At 44.2% G+C, this 11,795-nt stretch overlaps 1 pseudogene across 1 annotated transcript; it reads left to right on the top strand.

Annotated features, from left to right (window-relative positions):
* Window positions 1–2,452: 2,452 nt before the first annotated feature.
* On the top strand, window positions 2,453–3,515 carry LOC308555623 (glyceraldehyde-3-phosphate dehydrogenase pseudogene; annotated as a pseudogene). Its single transcript has 2 exons — window positions 2,453–3,148; window positions 3,308–3,515. The product of its transcript is annotated as a glyceraldehyde-3-phosphate dehydrogenase pseudogene (transcript).
* The last annotated feature ends 8,280 nt before the right edge of the window (window positions 3,516–11,795 follow it).

Genomic DNA, 11,795 nt, shown 5'->3' with positions numbered 1-11,795 from the left:
GCTGCGCGCGGGGACAAGAAGGCTCGGAGCGGGGCCGCGGACACCGGCGCCCCCGCCGCCCCGCCCGGCGCCTCCTGGTCCGCGGGGAGCCCCCGCTGCTCCTGCCCCGCCCGCGCCCCTGGGAGCGCCCGCCTGGGGTGGGGCCAGAAGGGGCGGGGCGGGGGGCGCGCGCGTCTGTGTGTGTGGGGGTGTGTCTGTGTGTCTGTGTGTGTCTCTGTGTCTGTGTGTCTATGTGTCTGTGTGTGTCTGTGTGTCTGTGTGTGTCTCTGTGTCTATGTGTCTGTGTGTGTGTCTGTGTGTCTCTGTGTCTGTGTGTCTATGTGTCTGTGTGTCTGTGTGTGTCTCTGTGTCTATGTGTCTGTGTGTGTCTGTGTCTGTGTGTCTGTGTGTGTCTCTGTGTCTGTGTGTGTCTGTGTGTCTATGTGTCTGTGTGTGTCTGTGTGTCTGTGTGTGTCTCTGTGTCTGTGTGTGTCTGTGTGTCTATGTGTCTGTTTGTCTCTCTGTCTGTGTGTCTATGTGTCTGTGTGTGTCTGTGTGTCTGTGTGTGTCTCTGTGTCTATGTGTCTGTGTGTGTCTGTGTCTGTGTGTCTGTGTGTGTCTCTGTGTCTGTGTGTGTCTGTGTGTCTATGTGTCTGTGTGTCTCTGTGTCTGTGTGTCTGTGTGTGTCTCTGTCTGTGTGTGTCTGTGTGTCTGTGTGTGTCTCTGTGTCTGTGTGTCTATGTGTCTGTGTGTGTCTATGTGTTTGTGTGTGTGTCTATATATCAGTGTGTGTGGGTGTGTCTGTGTGTGTCTGTGTGTGTCTCTGTGTGTGTCTCTGTGTCTGTGTGTCTATGTGTCTGTGTGTGTCTATGTGTCTGTGTGTGTGTCTATATATCAGTGTGTGTGGGTGTGTCTGTGGGTGTGTCTGTGTGTGTCTGTGTGTGTGTCGGGGTTGCCTGTGTGGGTGTGTGTCTGTGTCTGGGTGATCGAGACGTGTGTGCACACTCACTCTCCAGTGGGCCCCCTCTGTTTTTGCCTGGCACTGCGGTGTGCTGGGTGTGCTGTTGGCTGCCTGTCAGCGGAGCCGTCCAACCCTGCACATCTGTCTCGGCTCTGTTCTCCCTGTTGTGTGTGAGTTGTTGGGGCCTTGGGAGCGACTGGTAGAGTATCTGCCTTTTTTTTTATATATATATATCTTTATTGATTTCAGAGAGAGGAAAGGAGAGGGAGAGAGAGAGCCAGAAACATCAACGATGAGAGAGTCATTGATCGGCTGCCTCCTGCACGCCCCCCACTGGGGATCAAGCCCGAAACCGTGGCATGTGCCCTGACCGGGAATCGAACCCGGATTGCCTGGATCCTAGGTCGATGCTCAACCCCTGAGCCAGGCCCGGCCGGGCTCTGCCTTTCTGTATATTTCTATAAATGGGTAAGATGTCTCAGTGGGTGTTAAGGAGGACACATCTAATTTATAATTCATTTTCTTACTACCTGCATATTGTGATTTCATAATAAAAAAAAATATTTGGTCTTCATCCTAATTCCTGCTCACAGCTGCTGAATCCCTTGGAATGTCCCAAGTATTGAAAGTGATCAAGGTCCTTGTTGTGTGAATGAGGTGACTTTTGGACTCCACCTGAGGACGGGGCTGATGCCAACAGAGCCAACCAAGTGATCAGAGGATCTGAACTTTCAGTCCCAACCTCCACCTCCCACCTCCAGGGGGGCGAGGGGCTGGAAGTTGAATCGATCACCCGTGGTCAGTGAGCTAATCAATCATGTGCATGTAACGAAGCTTCCCTAAAAACCCAAAAGGATTCAGAGCTCCGGGCTGGTGACCACGTGGAGCTGTCGGGAGAATGGTGGCTGGAGAGGGCTTGGCAGCTCTGTGCACCTTTGTACACACCTTGTTCCACATACCTCTTTATCTGGCTTGCAGTCTCTGTCCTTTATAGTCGACTGGTAAAAGTCTACTGAGTTCTGTGAGCCACTCTGGCAAATTATGATTGAACTTGAGGAGGAGGGTTATTGGAACTTTAATTTATAGCCAGCCCATCAGAAGAACAGGTAACAACCTAGACTTGTGATTGGCATCTAAAGTGTTGGGGACAGGCAGAAGTCTTGTGGAGCTGAGCTCTTAACCTGTGACATCTGTGGTCTGTCTCCAGGTAGATATTATCATAATTGAGTTAAATTGCTTGGTGGTGTTCGAAAACACACATCAAACTACCCTACCTTAAAGGGAAGTTGAGGGGTATTCAAATAAGATATTAAAATTTCTGTATCTCTTATCTGTACTTTGAGAAAATGATAGACTATTGTGTAGATAAAATGTCAGGCTACTTGTCATTGGAGGAGAATAGAGTTATTTGGGATCTTGGCTTTCTGCTCCTCCCATTGGACAGACCGCTGCTCTTCCTGTGCAGTGCTAGCTACAAGTCTGAAACACTATGCTGAAGGTCAGAGTGGATTTGGCCGAATTGGGAGCCTCATCACCAGGGCTGCTTTTAATTCTGGAAAAGTAGATATTGTAGCCACCCCTTTATTGATCTCAACATGGTCTACATGTTTCAGTATTATTCTACCAAGTTCAAAGGTACAGTCAAGGCTGAGAATGGAAAGCTTGTCATCAATGGAAAGTATCTCCATCTTCCAGGAGCAAGATTCCACCAACATCAAGTGGGGTGATGCTGGTGCTGAATATGCTGTGGAGCCCTCTGGTATCTTCACTACCTGAGAAAAGGCTGGGGCTCACTTGAAGGGTGGAGCCAAGAGGGTCATCATCTCCGCTCCTTCTGAGGATGTCCCTACGTTTGTAATGCGTGCGTACCATGACAAGTATGACAACTCCCTCAAGATTATCAGCAATGTCTCTTGTACCACCAATGCCATTCCCCCATGCTGCCCTTCCCCTGCCCCAAGGTCACCAAGACAATACGCTATCAGTGACCATGGATGGCCCCTCTGGGAAGCTGTGGCATGATGGCCGAGGGACTGCCCAGAACATTATACCTGCTTCTACTGGTGCTGCCATAGCTGTGGGCAATGTCATCACTGAGCTGCACAGGAACTCACTGGCAAGGTCTTCCATGTCCCCAGCCCCAATGTGTTGGTCGTGTATCTGACCTGCCACCTAGAGAGAGCTGTCGAATACAGTGACATCAAGAAGGTGGTGAGCCCTGGCTGGTGTGGCTCAGTCTTAGGTTGAGTGTTCAGTCTCCAGTTGGGGTGTGTTTGGAGGACAGTGGATTGATACTTTCTCCCTCCCTTCCCCCTCTTCTCTCTAGACTCAATGAACATACCCTCAGGTGAGGATTAAAAGAAGATGGTGGTAAAGCAGGAGTTGGAGGGCTCCCTCAAGGGCATCCTGGGCTATACTGAGGACCAAGTTGTTTTCTGTGACTTTAATAGTGACACCCACTCTTCCACCTTTGATGCTGGCATCACATTGTCCTCAATGACCACTTTGTAAAGCTCATTTCCTGGTATGCAACGGTGTGGTGGACCTTATGGTTCATATGGCCTCCAAGAAGTAAGAGCCCCCTTGGACCACCAGCTCCAGTGAGAGGAAGAGAGGCCCTCAGCCACTGGGGGCCAACATACTGAGACTCTTCCGACCTCCACAGCTTCCTTCCCAGATACCTTGAAGAAGGAGAGGGGCTTACGGAGCCCTACCTTGTGAATAAAGTTCATTCTACTCAGTTCCCTGCAAAAAAAAAAAAAAAAAATGGGATCTTCTCTTAAAATGTCTTCAGGTCCAGAGAGGGAATTAAAGCATGGAGGAACTTAAAGGTTTATTTTAAATACCTGTTTCCTGTTTTTGGTAATCAGGCCTATAGAAACTAGAAAATATACCTTTTGCTATCACCAGTTAGATAGAAAAAGAACCTGGTTTATTTCCTTTCTTAAAAGCCTTTAAGCCCTGGCCAGTGTGGCTCAGATGGTTGTGTGTCATCTCATGCATTGAGGAGTTGAAATCAAGTTGATTGGGGCGGGGCCAGGTTGCGGCTAGATCCTCAGTATGGGGCATGCTGGAGGCAGCCCATTGATGTCTCTCTCTCACATCTATGTTTCTATCTCTCCCTCTCCCTTACTTTCTAAAAGAAATCAATAAAAACATATATATATATAAACATATATATATACACATATATATACACACACATTATATATATATAATATATATAATGGTCTGGTTTATGTCAACTCTCTGTCTCCAACTGTGAATCAAGATTGTCCTAAGAAGAATATACAACATTCCTGTTCCAAACTGAATGAAAATTATTTATATACTTATTTGATGCATGGTTCTGGCACTGCATTATTATTTTCTTTTTGTTATTATAATAAACATTTCATTGAACTATGACAAGTATAACTCATGCATACTCTTTCTTACCAAGGAATATTTATCATCACATGGATTTGGCCTTTGTTGTCCTTGTAAGAAATTTCAGGCACATTATACAAGTTTTCCAGTGAGTTTTAATGATGAGATTACATCTCATTTTAATATTTAAAAGTACCACTCACTGTAATTTGAAAACTCCCAACCTGAGCAAAGCCCCATGCAGAGGATGGCAGTGTCCCTGAGCTTGAGAGACAGAAGTGGGGGTTTGGAAATGGCAAGATGGCTGGAATTGGCAGGGCTGAGTACCAGAGAGGAGGGTTTTAAGCAGAAAAAGAGCCTGGCAAATGTCATTAAGATTATTCCAGATTCTTTGGTTCAACACCAAGCTACACACGTATAGGACGAGATCCCAAGAGACCTGAAAAGGATGACTGTAGATCAAACATCTAGTAGGAGGCCGTGAGTGGAACAATTACTGTAGCTCTCACAGAGTTTGGAAATACTTCATTGCTGACCATTCAGAGTGGAGAGACCTTGCTGAATACGTAAGTCACTCAGTAGAAAAACAGAAAGGATACACATTAGAACAGGAATAAGCTCATTCTATGATAATGGCTACTTTAGATGTAGCCTAGATTTATTTTAAAAACAGCTAAGCCTCAAACAGACCAAGTTTGTCTGAAATTTAATAAATTGTTGCCAAACAAAACACAGGATATAATAAAAACTATCAGAATCTGGATACCTAACAATGAACAGCCGTGGCTTCCAGTAGCCCCCAAAAATATGACATGTGGCCCGGCCGGGCATGGCTCAGCGGTTAAGCTTCGACCTAGGATCCAGGTGATCAGGGTTCGATTCCCGGTCAGGGTGGTCCTTGTACAGCAGGCAAGTGGCGATGGACTTTTTCTTGTCCTCAACTAATCCTGCATTCATAGGCGGGGCACTTGAGGATAGGCGGCTGTGTGAGCTCAGCTTTCTCTGGTTCCTCCATAAATTCCTTATTGGGGGCGCCAGGGGGAGTTTTCCTAGCTTCTCCTAATAACAATTTGTTAAAGCATCTGGCACATGTGGTAAAGACTGCACTTGGGGAAATCGGGATTTCTTCAGAAGTGATTTTTAGGGACACATCATTATTTGCCATTCCCAGGTTAGTTATTGATTTTACGACCCCAAATCCCCATCAAGGAGGAGAAGAGCTATTCCCATTAAGCCAATTACTCCCATCGACATTCCACGTCCTCTGCCCAGAAGACGCCTTCTGTGAAGCTTCCTCTCCACGTCCGGACTTTGTCAGATGACGTGGTTGGAAGAGGACATGGCATCTCCCCCTTTTTTATTTTTTAATTTAAATAATTCAGGCTGGGTATGGAGATTTTTGATTGAAGATAATATGACTCTGAAGATGACTGGGAAGATAACAATATAAGATTATTTTAATTAGCACCGTTATTCCTATGTGAACTAGATTAGACCACCACATAGTAGGGTCAACTGTATTTCTTAAGGATTGCCATAAACTTTGTGCAATGGACTCGCCCATGGGTAGGTGTAATTTTGCTTGACTTAAATCCTTAATTTTTTCCTGCAGGGAATGTAAATCCGGAGCTAATTCAGTGTTATGCCAAATACCTTTTAGATGTACTTTTTCCTTGTCCCAAGGCTCAGTGGTATTATCATAAGGATAGGGAGTTATACAGATCCACTTATACTGCGAGTGACAACGAGCAGTCATTTGAGTTTGAATGTTCTGAATTTGATTTCCTATATAAAGTACTGTATCTTCTAATGCATTAATTCTTGTTTCTAATTTTTTATCTAATCTTTCCTGTAGAGAGAGAGCTACAGATACATTATGTGATAAATCATTGACATGATTAGCGGTATGAATCTCCTGGACTAATACAGTGGTAGATATAGCTAAGGAGGCAAGTATACTAATTAAATTTGTGATTCTTAAGATTAAGGCTGCAACAAAGCGCTTTGGTCTTGATAGTTCATTCAATCTATTTAAAACTTTTAATCGTGAATCATCAAACCATTCCTGTTAATGTGACAGGTATAAGAACATAAGGGGGTTGATGTACTATTACAAATATAGTATAATTCTTTGGAAGGGCTGAGTGGATACAATTTGTTAACCAGCACCTATTACATTTTATAAGATGACTCTTTTAAAGATATTTGCATTATATCTGAGTTTCCAATTAAAATAGCATGTGGGTGTTGACACATGCACGTACTGAGAGAGTCTCTGACTTATTTTTATAAGGTCTTTTGATTATAACCATATTTGTGGCTGCTAATAATCTAAATAAATCGGGATTATCTTCCTGTAGATCTGATCTTGTCATAGGATAGGGCAGTGGTGGCATCCTTCTCTTGCTGTGCAGGCTGGATGAGCCGATCCAGGATCCATATGGGGGAGTCTGCATCCTGTGGGAACACACAAGCATATCCTCGCCCCGATGTTAAGAGAACATTGGGCCCTTTCCATTGTCCTGTTAGTAAGTCTTTCCATTTTACCATAATGTTAGGATTTTGTTTCTGTTCCCAATGTCTCATCATAAGAGTAAGGCCTTCATCATTAACATTCAGGTGATTAATTACAAACAGAGCATACCCCTTGCTGTAATTTGGAGACCTGATTTTTTAATGTCTGATGAGCCCTTTCTACAATTGCTTGTCCCTGTGGATTATAAGGAATTCCTGTGTTATGCTTAATCTGAAATGTATTGCAAAACTCTTTGAAAGCCTTTGATGTATATACCGGAGCATTATCAGTCTTTAAATTATTTGGTGTCCCTATATGTGCAAAGGTTTGAATCATATGTTGTGCCACATCCTTGAACGCTTCTCCTGCTCTGGCAGAAGCAAATGTGAGAATGCATCTACAGTAACATGAACAAATGACAATTTTCCAAATTCGGGTAGATGAGTCACATCCATTTGCCATAATACATTAGGCTTCAACCCCCGAGGATTGACTCCCATCTGAGGACAGGGGAGAAAAGTTACACAAGCCGGACTCTGCTTAACTATTTGACGAGCTTGTTCCCTTGTAATGTGGAATTGCTGCCTGAGGGTTGAAGCATTTTGGTGATGATGAGTGTGAGAGGCTGATACCTCCTCTATTGCTATCATCATTACAGATTTAGTTGATTTATCAGCTAATTCATTCCCTTTTGTTAAAGGGCCTCCTAAATTAGAGTGCCCATGAATGTGTTTAATAAAAAATGAATGAACTCTTGGATGGATTAAATTTTGTAACTCCCGAAACTGCTTACTTACTGTGGAATTGGAGGAAATCAATGCTGTCTTGATAGCTAGAAATAATTGAGCAATATATGCTGAATCTGAATCTAGATTAAATGGAGCCTGTACCTGCTGAAAGGCAGTAATTACAGCAGCTAATTCAGCTCTCTGGGCTGAGGTTTCCTTGTCTGTTGACTAATAGATTTGTCTTCCATGATTGTCACCGCCATCCCATTTGAGGATCCATCTGTAAATATTAATTCTGAGGGGGGAGGCAAAGGCTTTGCAGAGTATCGAGTAGGAAAAGGAACAGAGGTGTTTTTCATGAAATGTAATAATGGGTGTAGAGGCAGGTGAAATAATTTATCCCCCGCAAATCCAGCCAATGCTATCGCCCATTGGTCCTCTACCACAAATAATTGATCACATTGCTCTCTAGTATAGGGAATAATAATTTCCTGCACATCCAACCCAAAGAGCTCCTTACTAGGGATTCTTCCCTTAGTAATTAGTAGTGCAACTAGCTGAGGATATGATGAGATTACTTTCCTAGGGGTCGAGGGTAGATGCAGCCATTCTAAGGGTAACCCCTGCCACAACCAGGCAGTAGGAGTGTATTGGGTTTTTAAAAGAATTAACTGCCAGGGCTTAGTGTAGTCTACCTGGGATAACTTCTTCTCGGTTAATGCCTTGTCTGCTTGTTGTAGGGCCTTTTTTCCTTCTGTTGTCAGTACTCTAACTGAGGTCGGAGATGGATTCCCCTTTAGTATATCAAAAAGGGATTTCAAGTCCTGTGTTGTTAGTTTTAAGAACGGCCTTAGCCAATTGATGTCCCCTAAGAATTTTTGGAAATCATTTAAAGTCTTTAACTGATCATGTCTAATGGCCACTTGTTGAGTATGTACTAGAGGAGAACTAATTATTCGTCCTAGATAATTAAACAGAGGGCTTGTTTGAATTATATCCAGCTCTACACCCAATCCATACTTACTTAATTCTAGGACCATATTCTCTAACAGTTCCTGCAAAATTGCCTTGTGTTTGTGTGCTATTAAGGTATCATCTATATAGTGAATAATATATGCAGCTGGAAATTGTGTTCTGACCTTTGTAATGCTATATCAACAAACTTTTGACATAGTATAGGACTATTTTTCATTGCTTGAGGTAATACTTTCCACTGATATCTTTGATAAGTCATGACACGTGAAAGTATAAACAGATAATGGTTTTGAGAGACGGTACTTATTTTAAATTTTGGCTTGGACCTTCAGTGACAGTGTCCTCATACGCCCTGTTTTCACAACTGCACCCTAGCCTAGCAACTGCTTTGTCTCCTGTGGGGTGGAAAGGAAACCCTGATGAGTTCTTTGTAGAATTAGTGAGGACACCACCCACCTGGATGCAGGAGCTGGGCGTCATTACATCGTACATTCTGTTCTGTCCCTTTTACAAGGGCAGTTCCCTTTCCTTTATTTGGGGGACAGGATGGAAACTGATCTGTAAGAGACTGCAGAAGAACGGATGCCCAAGGCCCGTTAGCTCTGCACGCACATCCCCTACACCGCAGGCCTGTAAAGCTGCTGGACCCTCGCTACATGGTTCCCGTTGGGCTGCAGATTTGCACACAGATTCCTCAGGGAGAGAGTACACATGTGGCACCTCGCGGTGCTCTGGACTGACCAGGGATTCGGGCGTCCTTCCGCACAGAGAACTTCGGAGCAGCGGTCTGAGCGCGCATGCTGGCAGAGGTCATGGTGACCCAGCGGACACGATGGTTTCTGCAGGTACGCAGTGAGCAGGAGCACTTGTATCACAGCCTTTAAAAGCCCGTTGACTCTCCTAGAGGAACCTTCAAGATTTGTCATCTTATTGAGGCTAGCTGTGTTTTCTTCTGTGTTTTTTCTGTTTTATTACAATTATTTTCATGATTATCATGCAAGAGTTATTGCCCTTAAGCCAAAAGTCAGTTGTTTAATCAGCTATTATTAAAATAACAGAACATTGTTTTAGGAATATACACTAACCTGAGACATTAAAAAACTTTACAACTAAAACCCAACACAAAATAACCTACATTAGCTATCCAGTCACTGTGTAGATGTTCTGTTTTTTTGTTCTTTGTTTTTTTTAATGGTGTCTCATTGAGCTTCAGAGTATTATGTTTACTTTCCTCAAGGTCTAGACCTCTTAAGGGGACTTTGAAATTTAAGATCAGAATGTGAGTTCCTTGACTGACACCTATAAGAGGTTTATAGGACCTTTTTGGTTGCGATTACTGTTTTCAATAAGATTGCATAAAATGAAGTTTATGTTTATCAGATGTTAAAATAGAGGTCATAGTAGTTCATGGAGAAATGACTTTCTGATTATTTTACCTTGTTGAAATTTGTCCCAGTTTCTGGCCACCAGAATACAGGGTGGGGCAAAAGTAGGTTTACAGTTGATTGTATGGAAAATACTACAATAATTAATAAATAATACTACAAGAATAAACTGTAGCACTCACAACTGTAAGCCTATTTGTCCCACCCTGTTATGTGAAAAGACCCCTGTTATTTTCCAAGGGAAATGATTCCTCTTCTGTCCCCACTGATTATTAACTAAGTCATTGACACAGGGATTCGGGCGTTCCCTCCTCCACTGCCCACGACCCTGTTTTCACCTGTTTCCACAGCCAAGTGACACAAGTACATACACCGTGTCTGCTTATGTTGATGGAGTGGCTGTGGGAGCGTTAAAGAAAATGCTCATCAGAGGACATTCTTACAGACCCTAGTAGACATTGTACCCCTGCTGGTTGGAAAGTATCTTCATTTCTGGTTGGATTGGATTGTTTAGGAAATGTTAATGGCTTACAGTTCTGGGAAATTTATAGTGTGGCTCGGGTGAATTCTGTGGTTTGAAAAAAATAAATATTTTGTATTGATTCCCAAATGTCATTTTATTGTTGTGACTATGTACTAAATGCAATAAGACTGTGGCTATTCTCTTAGAAGGGTATGTTTTGTTAAACAGATGGCAGTTTAATTGCTCTCCTTAGGCCTGCTTGTCAATATTAGAGCCATGCAATCCAGGGGAGATTGTTCCCATGTGAAGTTGTGGGAGCTGCGGCTGGAACGGAAAGCTAATGAATGAGTGGAAGGTCCAGGCAGACAGGAGGCTTTGCCATCCGCCGGCACAGCCAGAGTAAGGGGGAAGCAGCGAAGCCTAGTCCCCGGAGGTGCTTGCTTGTTGGAAAGCGCGGTGGAGCGTAGATCAGGGCGTCCTGCGCATCAGCTCCGACAGGTCCAAGCAAAGCAAAGTGGTAGGTGAAGCTCACTGACCGGGGGTTCAAAGCCACCGACTCCGGCTCTGACCTTTAACTCTCGGAGGCTTTAGGTGTAAGCTCTCGCTCTAAAACACTGTGGTTCATGAAGTCGGTCCTGCACAGATGTCCTTGGCCTCGCTGTGCGCTGCCTGGTCCGCCGGAGCTGTGCTCCAGCGCAGAGCACGATGTTCTGCTCGCAGCGCGCCCGCCGCCTCCCGCGGGGACCGCGCAGCGCGCCTGCCCTGCCTGGCCCGCGGCCGCGCCCACCGCCCCTCTGCGCCGGCGCGAGCTGCGTCACTGTGCGCGCACGCGGCATACACACTGCACAGATCCGCGTGGCTCTTCTACTTTCAAACACTGGGTGCATTGTGGACTTTTGATCAGAACTTCTGACTTGGGTTTTTTTGCGTTGATTATACTGTGCTTTTTCAAAAAGAAGCCTTTGTGTTTTCTTGCTATGAGATGGTTTCCCCTGAGGTTTCTTGAAATCTTACTTTACAGTTTTTGTTTCTGTCGCTGTGCCTTGGCAAGTGTCCTTTCCCAGTGTCCTCAGAATGCTGGTTCTCACCCTCCTGTGTAACCTCGGCTGTGTGGTAAGGTGCCTGCTTTATGGCGACCACACAGCCGGATTCGGTGGCTCCATCTTCTTCTCTGCGTTTAAATCACCTGACATTTTCCTTCAGGTTTTTTCTCTCCCCCCGTAGGGGGCTGTTTAAGTCCTCTCTCTTCAATTAGCAAATGTTTTTAATTGAGCGTAAAATTTCCCTACTAGAGCCAGTTCTTAGTATATATTTATGTATGTTATTTTTTCTATTGGCCTATTTCTCAATAATCCAAAATTCTAAAGTATTTGAATTTCAAAAAACATAATAGTAGAAAGAATAACATACATAGAATCTG

Source organism: Miniopterus schreibersii (genome assembly GCF_964146895.1).
Source record: "Miniopterus schreibersii genome assembly, chromosome: 4".
Classification (NCBI taxonomy): Eukaryota; Metazoa; Chordata; class Mammalia; order Chiroptera; family Miniopteridae; genus Miniopterus; species Miniopterus schreibersii.
This window is presented reverse-complemented; position numbering and strand designations above follow the sequence as displayed.